General features: G+C 45.7%; 1 protein-coding gene across 1 annotated transcript in view; it reads right to left on the minus strand.

The window, feature by feature from the left end:
* Positions 1 to 17887, minus strand: part of CLIC6 (chloride intracellular channel 6) — a 57240-nt gene that overhangs the window by 17111 nt on the left and 22242 nt on the right. The gene's annotated exons all lie outside the window — the stretch shown is intronic.

The following is a 17887-nucleotide window of genomic DNA, read 5'->3' on the forward strand; positions in this document are numbered from 1 at the left end:
CACCTGGAGAGGCTGTTCATAACAAGCTGTTCCTACAAATGATGAGTTGATAAGAGACCCCAAACTCAGTATTAAAAAACACTCGATCCGCCTCTTCACAAAGACAAAGCCCAGATGGCCAACAAGCACATGATAAGGTTCTTAACATCATTAGCTAACAGGGCAACGCAAGTTATAACCGTAAATAGATTCGACGACACACCTACCAGAATGGCTAAAATGAAAAGCTCAGACAATATGAAGTGTGGACAGGAAGGTAGAGCAGCGGACTCCCCATCCACTGTTGGTGAGAGTGCAAATTGGTGCAACCACTCTGGAAAACTGTTTGGCAGTTATTTACCCAAAATAAACATGCATTTATGCTATGGCAATTATTTACCCAAAATAAACATGCATTTATGCTATGACATAGCAATTACACTCCCAACAGAAATGAGTGTTAGGGGCACAAAAAGCACTTAAATGAATATTCCTAACAGCTTTAGTGTCATAGCCAAAACCTGGAAACAACTGAGACACCGCCAAGAGTAGAATGAATAAATAAATGGTAGTGAGAGAGTCATTTCCTAGGCAGGTTGATAAGAAGTCTAGGGGTCCCCAAGGGTCTGGAATTCTCAAGGAGTAAGAAAGGACAAACTTTCTTTTTTCCTCCACATTCCTTACGATTATGTATCCTGCCTGAGGACAGTCTCTGGATTAATCGTTCTGGCTAATCCTGTTATCTTAAAATGTAAATTATGGGAGTAGGTCTGGTCTTTACAAGGATTATATAACAATAATGTATCCTGCCTGAAGGCAGTCACTGGATTAAACCTTCTGGCTAACTCTGTTATCTTAAAATGTAAATTATGGGAGTAGGTCTGGTGAGATCTTTACAACCTCCAGACATTCTTTGGATTCACTGGAGAGTATATAACTCCATTGCTAACATTAGCAAGTGGGTACTCTTTCTACCCTTTTCTGATGTCTATGTCAGAAGGTTTCTCTAACTACTTTATACTTTAATAAAATTTTATTACACAAAAGGACCCCATAGCCCAGGGGCGGCAGCCAAGAGGAGCTACCCCATGTCCGAGGTCGGGGCAGTGGCCGAGAGTGCCAAGCTGCAACGGCACAGGAACGGCCGAGAGGAGCTACCCCACGCGAGAGGTCAGGGGCAGCAGCTGAGAGGGGCAATCCCACGTCCAAGGAGCAGTGGCTGTGCGGGCGCATGAGGGCCTAGAGGAGGTACTCCACGTTCAAGGTCAGGTGGGGAGGCCAGCGAGGAGATACACCTCGTCCAAGGTAAGGAGCAGCAGCTGTGCTTTGCTGCAGCAGCCTTGAAGAGATACCCCACGCCCAAGGTAAGAGAAACCCAAATAAGACGGTAGGTGCTGCAAGAGGGCATCAGAGGGAAGACACACTGAAACCATAATCACAGAAAACTAGTCAATCTAGTCACACTAGGACCACAACCTTGTCTAACTCAGTGAAACTAAGCCATGCCCTGTGGGGCCACCCAAGACAGGCAGGTCATGGTGGAGAGGTCTGACAGAATGTGGTCCACTGGAGAGGGAATGGCAAACCACTTCAGTATTCTTGCCTTGAGAACCCCATGAACAGTATGAAAAGGCAAAATGATAGGATACTGAAAGAGGAACTCCCCAGGTCAGTAGGTGCCCAATATGCTACTGGACATTAGTGGAGAAATAACTCCAGAAAGAATGAAGGGATGGAGCCAAAGAAAAAACAATACCCAGTTGTGGATGTGACTGGTGATAGAAGCAAGGTCCGATGCTGTAAAGAGCAATATTGCATAGGAACCTGGAATGTCAGGTCCATGGATCAAGGCAAATTGGAAGTGGTCAAACAGGAGATGGCAAGAGTGAACATCGACATTCTAGGAATCAGCGAACTAAAATGGACTGGAATGGGTGAATTTAACTCAGATGAACATTATATCTACTACTGTGGGCAGGAATCCCTTAGAAGAAATGGAGTAGCCATCATGGTCAACAAAAGAGTCCGAAATGCAGTACTTGGATGCAATCTCAAAAACAACAGAATGATCTCTGTTCATTTCCAAGGCAAACCATTCAGTATCACAGTAATCCATGTTTATGCCCCAACGAGTAACGCTGAAGAAGCTGAAGTCAAACGGTTCTATGAAGACCTACAAGACCTTTTAGAACTAACACCCAAAAAAGATGTCTTTTTCATTATAGGGGACTGGAATGCAAAAGTAGGAAGTCAAGAAACACCTGGAGTAACAGGCAACTTTGGCCTTGGAATACGGAATGAAGCAGGGCAAAGACTAATAGAGTTTTGCCAAGAGAATGCACTGGTCATAACAAACACCCTCTTACAACAACACAAGAGAAGACTCTACACATGGACATCACCAGATGGTCAACACCAAAATCAGATTGATGATATTCTTTGCAGCCAAAGATGGAGAAGCTCTATACAGTCAGCAAAAACAAGACCAGGAGCTGACTGTGGCTCAGATCATGAACTCCTTATTGCCAAATTCAGACTTAAAGAAAGTAGGGAAAACCACTAGACCATTCAGGTATGACCTAAATCAAATCCCTTATGATTATACAGTGGAAGTGAGAAATAGATTTAAGGGACTAGATCTGATGGATAGACTGTCTGATGAACTATGGACGGAGGTTCATGACACTGTACAGGAGACAGGAATCAAGACCATCCCCATGGAAAAGAAATGCAAAAAAGCAAAATGGCTGTCTGGGGAAGCCTTACAAATAGCTGTGAAAAGAAGAGAAGCAAAAAGCAAAGGAGAAAAGGAAAGATATAAGCATCTGAATGCAGAGTTCCAAAGAATAGCAAGAAGAGATAAGAAAGCCTTCCTCAGCGATCAATGCAAAGGAATAGAGGAAAACAACAAAATGGGAAAGACTAGAGATCTCTTCAAGAAAATTAGAGATACCAAGGGAACATTTCATGCAAAGATGGGCTCGATAAAGGACAGAAATGGTATGGACCTAACAGAAGCAGTAGATATTTAGAAGAGGTGGCAAGAATACACAGAAGAACTGTACAAAAAAGATCTTCACGACCCAGATAATCATGATGGTGTGATCACTGACCTAGAGCCAGACATCCTGGAATGTGAAGTCAAGTGGGCCTTTGAAAGCATCACTACGAACAAAGCTAGTGGAGGTGATGGAATTCCAGTTGAGCTATTTCAAATCCTGAAAGATGATGCTGTGAAAGTGCTGCACTCAATATGCCAGCAAATTTGGGGAACTCAGCAGTGGCCACAGGACTGGAAAAGGGCAGTTTTCATTCCAATCCCAAAGATAGGCAATGCTAAAGAATGCTCAAACTACTGCACAATTGCACTCATCTCACACGCTAGTAAAGTAATGCTCAAAATTCTCCAAGCCAGGCTTCAGCAATATGTGAACCGTGAACTTCCAGATGTTCAAGCTGGTTTTAGAAAAGGCAGAGGAACCAGAGATCAAGTTGCCAAGGTCCGCTGGATTATCAAGAAAGCAAGAAAGTGCCAGAAAAACATCTATTTCTGCTTTATTGACTATGCCAAAGCCTTAGACTGTGTGCTAAGTTGCTTCAGTCATGTCTGACTGTGTGTGATCCCATAGACGGCAGCCCACCAGGCTTCCCCGTCCCTGGGATTCTCTAGGAAAGAACACTGGAGTGGGTTGCCGTTTCCTTCTCTAGTTTTTTTCATCCATATGGTCATCCATACATGATCACTGGTTTTGCCAGTGGTCATGTATGGATATATTGACTGTGTGTATCACAATAAACTGTGGAAAATTCTGAAAGAGATGGGAATACCAGACCACCTGACTTGCCTCTTGAGAAACCTGTATGCAGGTCAGGAAGCAACAGTTAGAACTGGACATGGAACAACAGACTGGTTCCAAATAGGAAAAGGAGTACGTCAAGGTTGTATATTGCCACCCTGTTTGTTTAACTTCTATGCAGAGTACATCATGAGAAACCCTGGGCTGGAAGAAGCACAGGCTGGAATCAAGATTGCCGGGAGAAATAGCAATAACCTCAGATATGCAGATGACACCACCCTTATGGCAGAAAGTGAAGTGAAGTGAAGTCACTTAGTCGTGTCTGACTCTTTGTGATCCCATGGACTGTAGCCTACCACGCTCCTTTGTCCATAGGATTTTCCAGGCAAGAGTACTGGAGTGGGTTGCCATTTCCTTCTCCAGAGGATCTTCCCAACCCAGGGACTGAACCTGGGTCTCCCTCATTGTAGGCAGACGCTTTACCAGCTGAGCCACAAGGGAAGTCAGAAAGTGAAGAGGAACTAAAAAGCCTCTTGATGAAAGTGAAAGAGGACAGTGAAAAAGTTGGGTTAAAGCTCAACATTCAGAAAACGAAGATCATGGCATCTGGTCCCATCACTTCATGGCAAATAGATGGGGAAACAGTGGAAACAGTGTCAGACTTTTTGGGGGGAGACTCCAAAATCACTGCAGATGGTGACTGCAGCCATGAAATTGAAAGACGCTTACTCCTTGGAAGAAAAGTTATGACCATCCTAGATAGCATATTCAAAAGCAGAGACATTACTTTGCTGACAAACATCCGTCTAGTCAAGGCTATGGTTTTTCCAGTGGTCATGTATGGATGTGAGAGTTGGGCTGTGAAGAAAGCTTAGAGCTGAAGAATTGATGCTTTTGAACTGTGGTGTTGAAGAAGACTGTTGAGAGTCCCTTGGACTGCAAGGAGAAACAACCAGTCCATTCTAAAGGAGATCAGCCCTGGGATTTCTTTGGAAGGAATGACGCTAAAGCTGAAACTCCAGTACTTTGGCCACCTCATGTGAAGAGTTGATCACTGGAAAAGATTCTGATGCTGGGAGGGATTGGGGGCAGGAGGAAAAGGGGACAACAGAGAATGAGATGGCTGGCTAGCATCACCAACTCGATGGACAGGAGTCTGGGTGAACTCCGGGAGTTGGTGATGGACAGGGAGGCCTGGTGTGCTGCGATTCATGGGGTCACAAAGAGTCGGACACGACTGAGTGACCGAACTGACTGACTGACTGACACAAAAGCTCTGAGTGATGAAGCCTCATCTCTGACCCTGGATTGAATCCTCCTCCAGAGGCCAAGGATCCTGGCGTCTTTCCGTGATTCAGCAACAACTTTTCAGTAGTATACTCATATACGGGCTTCCCAGATGGCACTAGTGGTAAAGAACCTGCCTGCCAATGCAGGAGATGTAAGAGATGTGGCTTCAATCCCTAGGTTGGGAAGACCCCCTGGAGGAGGGCATGGCAACCCACTCCAGTCTTCTTGCCTGGAGAATCCCGTGGACAGAGGAGCCTTGCGGGCTACAGTCCATAGCGTCACAAAGGGTCAGACACGACTGAAGCAACTTAGCATGCAAACTCATATACTATCCCACACTACACCACATACACTACACCATACACTCACACCACAGTGGGAAAAAGCAGCTATTACTACAAACTGCAATGTGGATAAATCTCACACACATAATGTGGAGGGAAAGAAACAGAGTCCTTTAGGAGAGTCCAATGTAGGTGAGGTTCAAATACAGGAAAACTGTGTGACAGGAGTCAGAAGAAGAGCTGCCTTTGGAAGCTGGGTATTGTCTGGAAAGGGTGGAAGGAGCCCTTAGGGTGGTGGAAATATTCTATAGCTTGAGTGGGGTGGTGGCAACATGGTGGGTATACTCACCTTGACAAAGTCTTAACTAAGGTTTGTTTCCTTTACTGCAGGTTTTACTCCAATAAAAAAAAAAGAAGAAGCAAAAGTATTAATTTTAAAAATAGAGAGTCTGATTCAAGAGGTATTGTATGGGGTCCAGAGATCTGAATTTTTAACAAAGTTTGCCAAGGTAACATAATGCTGGCAGTCCAGGGCCTCAACCCCACCTTGGACAAGAGATAAGGCTGGTCCAGTGCTATGGTTAAGGCATAAGACAGAATGGTTTGAACGACACCCCAATGGATGATCTGTTGATGAGAAGGTTCTTACAAGAACTTCTAGCTGATAAATCCAGCTGCGTAAGTGTAAAGATAATGGGTGAACTTAATATACATGAAGAGGCACCAATAGACTCAGGTAAGTGGCCTCAGAGTTCCCTAAGCACTGGATTCACAGGCTCCAACTCCTCCAGCTCTCCCTTCCCGCTTCTAGCATTTATGGGCAGGTCCACCTGGTGTTTCCAGTAGTCATGTACGGAAGTTGGACCATAAAGAAGGCTGAGCACCGAAGAATTGATGCTTTCGAGCTGTAGTGCTAGAGAAGATGCTTGAGAGTCCCTTGGACCGCAAGATCACACCAGTCCATCCTAAAGGTAATCAACCCTGAATAGTCACTGGAAGGACTGATGCTGAAGCTGAAGCTCCAATATTTTGGCCACCCAATGCAAAGAGCCAACTCACTGGAAAAGACCCTGATGCTGGGAAAGATTGAAGGCAGGAGGAAAAGGAGGTGACAGAGGATGAGATGGTTGGATGGCATCACCAACTCACTGGACATGAGTTTGAGCAAACTCTGGGAGATAGTGAAGGACAGGGAAGCCTGGTGTGCTGCAATCCTTGGAGTAGCAAAGAGTCGGACATGACTGAACGACTGAACAGCCTGGTGTCTGTGACAGATTAGGGGTGTGACAGTTAGGACCCCTGCAGATGGCCCTGTGGCTGCCTGAGGCTATACCCCGCCGGGGGGGCCCCATAGCCTCATGGCCATTTTGAAGGCTGCCCAGTCTCCTATAGGCTGTGTCCTGGAGCAGGCATCAGCACAGAGCTCAGCTACATAAAACTCTGAGCAGCTTGTTGCTGGAGATCCCTCCTGAATCATGGTGCTTTCTTAACCACTGCAGGTTTGGGCAGAGTCACACCAGAAAAGGGGGCGAAGGAGGAGATGAAAGTTCAGGGACACAAAGGCACATATTTGGGCCAGTGCTGACTTGTTCCACAGCTTCTAAACCTCTTATTTTTATGGTGGTTACACTAAGCTCAGTCAAGCCTAAGGTAAGTTCTGCATAGTCAGGCCATTTTGTTTCTCCTTCTCTCTTGTGTCTCTGCCCTCTGGAATCCTCTTATAACTCTATGCTGAACGGGGCAAGATCCTCGAGGAAATGCACTTTGACCAGGAGCTCTGTGCCTGGGACCAGCCGCTTTCTACGGCATCTGGAGAACAGCTACCCTGAATAGGTCTCTCTGCCTGGCTGCTCTGTCTCTTTCATGGTCTCAAACTCAAGCCAGTGTTTTCCCTTGAAATTGTTCTCAGCTTTTCCTGAACCCTGGAAGCTCCTTCTTAAGGAGAAACAAAAAGGGAGGGAGGAGCAACTCATCTTTTAAAACCTAAAAATGGCCTGTGTCATCCAGCCAGGTAAACACTTCACCTTCTTAACAGGTTCCTTCCCAGAACTGGAACTGGGAATTAACACAGGACCTGGAAGGTGGAATGATGGTCTGCAAGGCACAATGCCCACAGCCCAGAAGGTGGTGATGAAAGCTGCCTTTGTACATTGCCCACCCATGTGATCATCAAACAGAATTGTTCTGACCCAGCTCGGGCGCTGGTCTGAAGGCTGTCAGGCATTTTAGAAGAATCAGCCAGCTGCCACGACTGCCCATAAAAGATTTTTGCATATCCAGTGTTGCCTCACCTTAAATTGTTCTAAAAAACAAAAAAAAAGTTTTCTGTCTCAGTCTGTTGTAAATGAGGGGGTTATGGGAACATGGCAGGACTGATTAGGATGCCTTGCTGCCTGATTTTATTACTTTAATGTGCTTCAATGCCAGGATGTGCCAGCAAAAATAAAGGCAAAGATACACCATCTCCACTGCCCATTATTGGGCAACACCAAGGGAGTATCGCCCTGGTCATGCTCATTATCAGACGAGATGATGGGATAAACACACAGGCATTAGGGGTGAATAACTGACACGGCTGCCATAATTAAGACATCATATGCAGTTTTATTTTCCGATGCTGATATTTTTACACTCTGGGCTAAGGTTTCTCAGCAGAGTTCTCAGTCTACAGGGAAATTTTTGTATGTATAAATTTCTGATAAAATCAAATTAGGCAGTTTGAGAGATCAGAGTGTCTTTTTGTTTCCAGTTAAGACCCAAGCACTTGGATAACCCAGATTCGTAGGTCCGCCTTTCGAAATGGAACATTTCTGAGTGCCTACGACGATGGTCATTCTCAAAAGAAAAGCATTGGTGCCTCTGACATGTTCTGAGAAATCTCGTCTGCCCCAGAGCCCGTTTGCAGCATTGGAGGATGTTGGTAATTCTACTGAGTCCTGGCCTGGGCCCACATCCCACCTCCCAGCCCGAGCTGTAAAGGTTCAAATGTCGCTACAAAGGTCAGCAGGTCTTCAGACCAGAACCTACTCTCACCTACTCTTTACACACTTAACTCCATTTAGAGTTTGCGGAGGAGCATTTTGGTAAATTTCCTTTCAGTGCTTTTTGCTTCCAGCCAACGGCCTTTCCAAGGCTGGGCTGGAGGGACACATAAGGAGCACCAGTCACCCCCACCTGCCACTAAAGTCACTCCTACTCCCCACGGCCTGTGAGGGACTGTCCCCCACCCCACCTGACAAATGGATGATGACCCTCTGGTGGCTCCAGATCACACTACCTGACCCTCCAGCTGAATCCCACCTTCAGGGTCTCTTTCTAGAAAATTCCATGAGGGCCTAAAAGGTAAACACATTCTGCAAAGGAAGCATTTTTCCTTACTCCACGTAAAGGTCATGAAAAAACAATTGGAGGGGACTTCCCTGGTGGGACAATGGATGAGAATCCACCTGCCAGTGAAGGGGGACATGGGTTTGACCCCTGGTTCGGGAAGATCCCACCTGCTTCAGAGCAACTCAGCTCGTATGCAGCAACTACTGAAGCCCGTGCACCTAGCACTGTGCTCTACAACAAAGAGTGCAGCCAAAATAAATTAACTATTAAAAAAAAAAATCGTTCAAGGGTGGAGGGAAGATAAAGGAAGAGGCAATAAACTGGAAGTACTCTGTCCCCTTTCTGACAACTGGTTTTCAACCAAGAAGATGAGAGTGAAAAGTGTTAGTTGCTTCATCATGTCTAACTCTCTGTGGAGAGAGTTAGCCCACCTGGTTCCTCTGTCCATGGAGTTCTCCAGGCAAGAATAGAATTTTCATCTCGTGTGCAGGAAAGTGTCCTGTAGAAACACAGGAGGGATTCGGGGGTCAAACAGCTAATGTAGTCAACTCCATCCCAGGGATCCAGAGAAAATCAGTGAGTAATGATGGACGGTGTTCCCAACATTCTGGGGAGGACTTGCTGCTGTTTAGTTGCTCAGTCATGCTCAACTCTTTGCGACCCATGGACTATAACCCACCAGGCTGAATAAAAGAGTTGCTGATCTGAGGAGGTGAAGGTCAGAAGACAGTTTGATGTGGGAGGCCACAGGCAGCCACGAAGAACAGCACTCCCCCAAGAAGAACGATGTGGTCAAAGGGCTGGTCAGGACTCTCCTCTGTTGGCAGCTGCCCCCGTGGAAGGCTGGAGACAGCACAGCCAGAGAGGAACAGCTGCAGCCAGCCGGATGGGAGCCGACTCTCCACTCCAAGACCTGCCTGCACACTCCCATGAACTCCTCCAAGGTCCTCTGCAGGAAGCCTGATGCCCTCATGTACTTTGGGGCCTGGCGATCAAACCCACCTTGCAAGGCCAATGGCAGAGATCCTGCCTCAGAGCTAGACAGGCAGCCCTCCCGTGTCCACGGTTCCTGCACACACACCATCTTATGACTGACTCCAGGGGTGGCTGAGCACCCGTCCTGGAAGGTGGGAGCTATAAACTCAACTCCAGGAGGGTGGGAGGGTGAGCTCGGGGTGCTGGTAAAGAGAAATGTGGGTGCAGTTCTGCATGTGCACCCCTAGAGCACAGCCTGAACCCACCATGTCCACCTGCCCCTAGGAGCGACAGGTGGGAGATGCTCCTCCTAGGTCTTTCCCTGCTCCCAGGGAAGCAGGTGGGAGCTCCAGGATCTCCCTAACCATCCACACAGCCAGTGTCTAGAGCCAGGGACCCGTCTTCCTTCAGCCAAGGGTCCCACAGGACATGGTGGAGTTCCAGGCCCACGGTAAGCACTCCATGTGTGAAACACTAAGGGCCTGAATCCCATGGCTCCAGGCACCTGAAGCCTGGTCCACTTCACAAAGTGCCTCCCAGGCCCGCCTTCCTCTCTCTTCTCAAGGCCAATGTCCATAAACTCTTGATTTTTTTAAAAGCTCACAAAGATAAGGTGCTGAAATGGAAGACCTCGTGTACTCACGAATCTTCAGAGCTTCCTAAGGGACATATTTTCTTCTTAAGAATGGAGGAAATCTCTCCCATTTTTGAGCCATACTTTTATGACAATTCTACAAAATTGCATGTAACTTTATATTTTAAAAGATACAGTTTTGTAAATATTTGTATGTACATATATTACAAATATTCCACTTGTTTGATTTTGAATTACAGATGTCAAATATTCTGTTTTGGGGGGGTTATGTTTTATTATAATTTGTTAAAAAAGGAAAAGTTGTACATTTTTAGAATGTTTGTATGAGTAAATTTAATGTACTGGAAATAAAAATTAAAAAAAGAAAAAAAGCTCACAGTGTCTCACAACTAAGAGATCACCCAAGGAGAGCAGCATTCAATGGGAGTGGAACAGAAGAAATGGCAGCGAGGCGGGAGGGGGAGGGGAGACGGAGGGGAGGGAGGGGTGGGGGAGAAAGAAGGAAAAGGACAGGGGAGGGAAGTGGGAGGGGATCAGAACACGAGGCACTCAGGTCATGGGCAGCAAAGTCTTCCCAAAGCCTCTTGGATTTGAGGTTTGACTTAAAATGCAAAATTTAAATCAATCTGAAACTTCCTGGTTTTGAATAATCTGTACGTTTGACAAAACATCTATACAATTCTTCCTGTTTGCCAGACACCTTGAAGTTTCTGTTTTGAGCAACATGAGATCTCTCGGAGGCAACGCAGTCCAGGAGGATGGGTGCGGGGCCAGGGAGGGCCAGTGTGAACTTGGGTCCCACTCCTTACTAATCAAGTGGCCTCGGGCAAACCATTTGTTCTCCCCAAGCCTCATTTTCTCCATTTAAAAGCCAGGGATGAGAATCCCTACACCTCAGAGGATCTCTAGGTAATACACACTGGAGTCTCCTGGGCACCCAATAAAGGCGGCTATTAAAATTGTCATTAGCATCATCATTCCTCTTCTAAATCTGCAGGGCCCAGAACAATTAGGGAATTTAGGATACTTTTTAACAAGGCTCAATTAGTGTGATTTTCATGCCAAATTATGTAGGCCTTAAAGAAATACTGATTTTTTTTTTTGCGCCCCAAAACCTAACGCCTCCTGTATCTATTCCAAGTGAAAATTAACAACATAAGTAGCTTTCTTAATTGCAAAAGCAAACAGATCCTCAGCCAGGAGGCAAAACAGCAGAGCCCCAGCCTGGCATTTGTATCTGGGAGTTACCCCAGCCTCTTGGGGAAAAGTCCAGAGGAAAGGGCATCTGGAAAGCTGGGGACACCTGACCGACAGCAGGGCTGAGGAGCCCAGGGAAACTGCTTTCTTTTCAAGAAATGATGCCACAGGCCTCCGTCATTTGTCCACCATCATCTGGGCTTCCCTGGTGGCTCAGAGGGTAAGGAATCTGCCTGCCATGCACAAGACCTGGGTTCGATCCCTGGGTCCAGAAGATCCCCTGGAAAAGGAAATGGCAACCCACTCCAGTATTCTTGCCTGGAGAATCTCATGGACAGAGGAGCCTGGCGGGCTACAGCCCATGGGGTCGCAAAGAGTGAGACACCACTGAGCAACTAACACTTTCATCTGAGGGAGGGTGAGTTTCATATAATGAGGGAAGAAGGCAATCCCTTCCCCATCAGGACTTGGTGTTCAACATGCTGGAACTGCAGATCCACGTGGAGAAAGGCTATTTTAACCAAGCAGAGGATAAACAAGGAAGCCCATCTCTTCCTTGTCAAACTAGAATGTTTTGGAAGCAAAAAGTAAGTAGGTAAGTAAGTAAAGTCACTCAAACGTGTCCGACTCTTTGCAACCCCAGGGACTGTAGCCCACCAGGTTCCTCTGTCCATGGGATTTTCCAGGCAAGAATACTAGAGTGGGTTGCCATTTTCTTCTCCAGGGGATCTTCACAACCCAGGGATCGAACCCAGGTCTCCAGCATTGCCGGCAGACACTCTACCATCTGAGCCACCAGGGAAGCCCTTTGGAAGCAAATGCCCCCCCCAAATCAGCAATTTTGAAGGTGATCTCTAAAAAGTAACTTCTTAAAGCCCTGTTCTGTCTTCAAGTCTTTCCAAACTATTTATAGACATGGGCCTCTCCTCTCAATGGAAACAGTGACAAATATTATTTTCTTGGGCTCTAAAATCACTGTGGATAGTGACTGCAGCCATGAAATTAGAAGATGCTTGCTCCTTGGAAGAAAGGCTATGACAAACCTAGATAAGCGTATTAAAAAGCAGAGATGTCACTCTGCAGACAAAGGTACGTCTAGTCAAAGCTATGGTTTTTCCAGAAGTCATGTACAGATGTACGTGTTAGAATATAAAGAAGGCTGAGCACCAAAAAACTGATGCTTCCAAACCGTGGTGCTGGAGAAGACTCCTGAGAGTCCCTTGGACTGTAAGATCAAATCAGTCAATGCTAAAGGAAATCTATTCATTGGAAGGACTGATGGTGAAGCTGAAGCTTCAATACTTTGGCCACCTGATACTAAGGGCCAACTCATTAGAAAAGACCTTGATGCTGGGAAAGATTGAGGGCAAGAGAAAAGAATGACAGAAGATGAGATGCTTGGATGGCATCACCAACTCAATGGACATGAGTTTGAGCAAACTCCAAGAGATGGTGAAGGACAGGGAAGCCTGGCGTGCTGCAGTCCATGGGGTCACAAAGAGTTGGACACAAATTAGCAACTGAACAACAACAGATCCTCTCAAACTCTTGTAAGATGTCCTATTTCTACTCCCATTTCACAGATGAAGAAACCAAGGCTCAGGGGGACTAATAAACAACCTGCCCAAAGACCCAAACATGATTAGGTGAATAAAGATCACTCATGTTCTTGTAAACTGGATCCAGTTAATGATCGCAACTCCTCTCCAAGCCTTCAAGATGGAAACCAGACTCCTCACCACCACCCTTTTCCTGAACATCACTCAGACCCCAACACAGCTTTCTCCTTCAAAATTCTTTTTGCCCAGGTCTCCTAGCTTCCCACCCAGATTCCTGCAGCAGTCTCCAGATGGGTCTCTCCTTCCTGGGATTTCTAGCCCCTCTGATCTTTCCTGTATCCTGGACAAGACGAACCCAGATAAAATGCCACTGTCTGAGCTCATTCTGCCGGAATGTTCCCCAAGTGCAGATTCCAGTTATGTTGCTCTCAGTTGTGTGTGACATGGGCAAGGTACCTGACCTCCCAGGGCAGCTCTTTGCTCATTTACAACAGAAGGTTAATTGCGCCTGCCCCTCCATGTAGGGTGAGAATGAAACAGATGTTATACAGAATACACAGGACGGTGCTGGACATGAGGAAACACTCAATAATCTGTTATGCCTCCCCTCCTTTCCTCCTTCGCCTTCCTCCCCTTCTCCCTCCTCCTCTCCATGGTCTAATAGATGCCGGCCAGTGGAGCCAATCACTCCCCTTAAATGCTGTCCTTCAATATCCCATGTCACCTTCCTGTCCACCCCGCTACCACCTCACTCCCCCTCAAGTCAGGTCAGTAAGTTCTCCCAAGCTCTGGACCCTTTTCTGTGACTCTCTGGTCAGTATCTCTTTTTGCCTTTTCTGAAGTCCGCTGACCATACTATCCTCGGCTCTGCCTGGTGTTGCACCAAACTGTTCCTTGATTATTTCCTATTGGTTCCATTCCTTTCAGGGAAAACCATGCCAGACTCCATGGAACCAATGATTAACGGCAGTGCCTGGGACAGGTTCTTCCCACCCACCACTGACAGCATCCACTGCACACGGCCAGGCTATGGAACCATTCCAGGAAAACTCACGTTGAGGAGCCAATGATCACTGTACTCAGAACTTCTAGGAAGCTCCTTATCACGAGGAGTTCATTGAAATACAGGGGAACCAGTCTCACCCCCGGAAAGGGTTATCAGCAAGCCCAGCCTCATCGCCCCCAGTTCTCTCCCCAGGCCGTCTGTCCTGGCGCTCCTTTCTCCTCCCACCCAAAAGGACAAGGCCTGGGTGATCTGGTTTGTTTGGGACTGTGATGATTTAAAGTTGGAAATCCCTCATCAGCCCCCTCACTAAGTCTCAGGCGTGCTAGGATGGCTGGTCACCCCACTGTCCACTCAGATGACAGCTTTGTTTTTTGAGAGGGTCATAAAAAAGCATTAGTAACAACTTCCGAGTAACCTAGAAGGAGGAAAGGAGGAGAAGGGGATGACAGAGGATGAGATGGTTGGGTGGTATCACTGACTGGGTGGACATGAGTTTGAGCAAGTTCTGGGAGTTGGTGATGGACAGGGAAGCCTAGTGTGCTGCAGTCCATGGCATCACAAAGAGCTGGACACAACTGAACTGAGTAACCTAGAAGTGGGGCTTTGCTCCCCCCGAACCAGAAAAACTTCAGCACAGATGAACGTAACCCATTGATCAGATTAGGTAGCTGATCCTTGAAAGCTGAGGATCCAGGACTATAGGTCCCTGGAAGAGAGAACAGATGAACAGAGGTTGAAGTCCATGAGGGGTGGGGAAAGAAGTGGGAATTTAAGACAATCTTGGCAAACTCCTCAGTAGCTCAGGGTCAGCTATTAAAGAAAGGGCCTTCTTCCTCCCAGCTGTCAGACCACCTTTGGGAAAGAGAAGCAGTTAAAAATCAGTAGTGCAGTGCAGTTAACAAATGTTCCCCAGAACTGCCCATCTCTGAATGTGATCAGTGCAGAAACACTAACTAGAAAAAGATATATGCACCCCCATGTTAACCAAAATATGGAGACAACCAAGTGTCCATTGACGGATGAATGGATAAAGTAATATGATATGTATATATCGTGCTCAGTTGTGTCCAACTCTTTGCAACCCCATGGACTCCAGATACATTCCCTTCTCCAGCTACATATATCATCAGGTATGTGTGTATATATCTTTAGGTATGTATATCTAGAGAAGGAAATGGCAGCCCACTCCAGTATTCTTGCCTGGAAAATCCCATGGACAAAGGAGCCTGGGCGGCTACATACAATCCATGGGGTCACAAGAGTCGGACACAATTGAACGACTATACCACCACTACCCTCTCTCTCTCTCTCTCTCTCTCTATATATATATATATATACACACACACAAAATTGAATATTATTAATCTATAAAAAAGTTTGAAATCTTGCCATTAGTGACAATGGAGATACTTGCCATTACAGACAAAGGAGAGACCTTGAGGGTTTTTGAGGACACAAGAAGACAAACACCATAAGATCTCATTTCTACATGGGATCTAAAAAAGAAAAACTTCATAGATTGGTGGCTGCCAGAGATGAGGAGGGAGGGAGGTGAAATGGGTGAATGAGGTCGAACAGCACAAACTTCATGTATTAAATAAGTCATGGGAATGTAATGAACAGCATGGCAATTATGGTTAATGATACTGTATTGAATATTTGAAAGTTGTTAAGAGAGCAGATCTTAAAAGTTCTCACCACAAGAAAGAAAAAAAATTGTTGTAACTCTGTGTGATTTATGTTAACTACACTTATTGGGGTGATCACTTTAAAACATACACAAATATCATATCATGATGTTGTACACCTGAAGCTATATCATGTATGTCAATTATATCTCAATTTTTTAAAATTTAAGAAATTAAACTAAAAAGTTATTAAATCAATGGATAATTGAAAAAACTGCCCTCCATCAGGGACACCCTGGATACTGAGTTAAGCCTGCATTAAACCACAGCCCCTGGAAGAGTCGTTCATTCAGCATTTCAGTCAAGATCTTCCAGACTCTCAGGTTTAGCCTCTGAAGTTCCAGGTAACTGAGGAAATAGCAAATTGAAATGAAATCAGAACACTCCCAACATGGGGATGCTAAGACTCACCTTTCCACAGCATGACATATTACTATGCGTCAATCTCCTATTTCCTTCTAACGGCGCTTGGTTCAGTAGACTGAACCAAAGGGAACTTCGCTGGCAGTCCATTGGTTAAGACTCAGTGCTTCAGCTTCAGGGGGCACAGGTTTGACCCCTGGTTGAGAGAGGAAGACCCTGCATGCCACTCGATGGAGCCAAAAAATCATAAAAAATTATTTAAAAAAAAAAATGTGCCAGCAGGTCTTGGGCCTAGTGAAGTACTTAAAAAAAAGAAGAAGAAGAAGAAAACTGAGGGGCCTCTGAGAGACTGGACACTAGCAAAAGGTGCTGTTCCTTCCTCTTAAATTAGAGGATGAAAACCTTGAATTATTTTCAATATTCTTGCTTAATTGAGGGCTTATTTCTTTTCTTCTTTTTTCTTATAAGATGACCTACCTTATTTGAGAATCATCAGTAAAGAGTTGAGATTTAAAAAACAAAAAACTGTAGAGCAGATATATTTATATTGGCATAGTGGTTTCTTAAGATTAACAATCATAACCACCAGGTGCACAAAGAGAGGGAAGTGGGTGGAGTATCACTGAGATCTAAGAAATATAATAATGAAAACCACTTTAAACAGGTAGTGCAATTCAGGTGACAAACCTACCCCAGAATAGCCCATCTCTGGGTGTGACAGACACTCCAGACTAAAGGGCACCACACAGAGGAGCCAGAAACCATCACCTGCTCATTCTTAAATCCTTAAATTAAGCTCAGCAAAGGCCATGATTTCTCTTTGACCCTCCATATGACCCTTTGGGTCAAAAAGAACAGCAAAAACTTCTGTCCCTAACAGGAAAGTCTAGGTACCCCACCCGCCTCAGGTCAGCAGCTGGAAGAAACCCTGGCAAACCTGAATGTCCACCTCCCCTGGGGAACTTGGGGCTGAAGTGTTCATCACTCTGTCATGTCCAACTCTTTGTGACCCCCTGGTCTGGGGAATTCTCCAGGCAAGATACTGGAGTGGGTTGGCATTCCCTTCTCCAGGGAATCTTTCCGACCTAGGGATCAAACCCGGGTCTCCTGCATTGCAGGCAGATTCTTTACCATCTGAGTTACCAGGGAAGCCTCTAGGGCTGAAAAGATCAGTATAATTAGTAAGTGGCAGCTTGGAACTCAGCTCCCATCTTTCATTGTAAAAAAGAAGACATATAAGTAGAGGCATCTTCTCAAAATAGTTCATCCAAGGCCCTAAGAGATTTGCAGATTCCCAATCTGTCTTTTGCCAATGTCATTACAAACAAAATAGCTGTGTTATGAAATGATGATGTTGATGGTAATGGTGATGACGATAGCAACTAACACAGAGCCTTTACTCTTTGCAAGTCCTAGTTCTAAACACTCTACTGATATTAACTCAATACATCCTGACAGCAACTCTATAGATGCATACACTATTACTATCTCCATTTGCTGGTGTGAAAATTGAGATACAGAAAGGTTAGCGTAACCTGTCTAAGGTCACATAGCAGGCCTTGAACCCAAGAGTCATCTAGAGTCCATCCTTTTCATCCCATTCTAGACACTGGCTCATGTCCAAATGGAGAGGCTCTAGCTCCCTGGGTGGGCAAGATCCCCCTGGAGAAGGAAATGACAACCGACTCCAGTATTCCTGCCTGGAGAATCCCATGGACAGAGGAGACTGGTGGGCTACAGTCCATGGGGTCATAAAGAGACACAACTGAGCAACTAACACTTTCACTTTCTTTCCAGCTTTTTTTCTTTCCAGCTCCAGCAAGA

The sequence above is a fragment of the Bos mutus genome, chromosome 1 (assembly GCF_027580195.1).
Source record: "Bos mutus isolate GX-2022 chromosome 1, NWIPB_WYAK_1.1, whole genome shotgun sequence".
In the NCBI taxonomy this organism is placed as follows: domain Eukaryota; kingdom Metazoa; phylum Chordata; class Mammalia; order Artiodactyla; family Bovidae; genus Bos; species Bos mutus.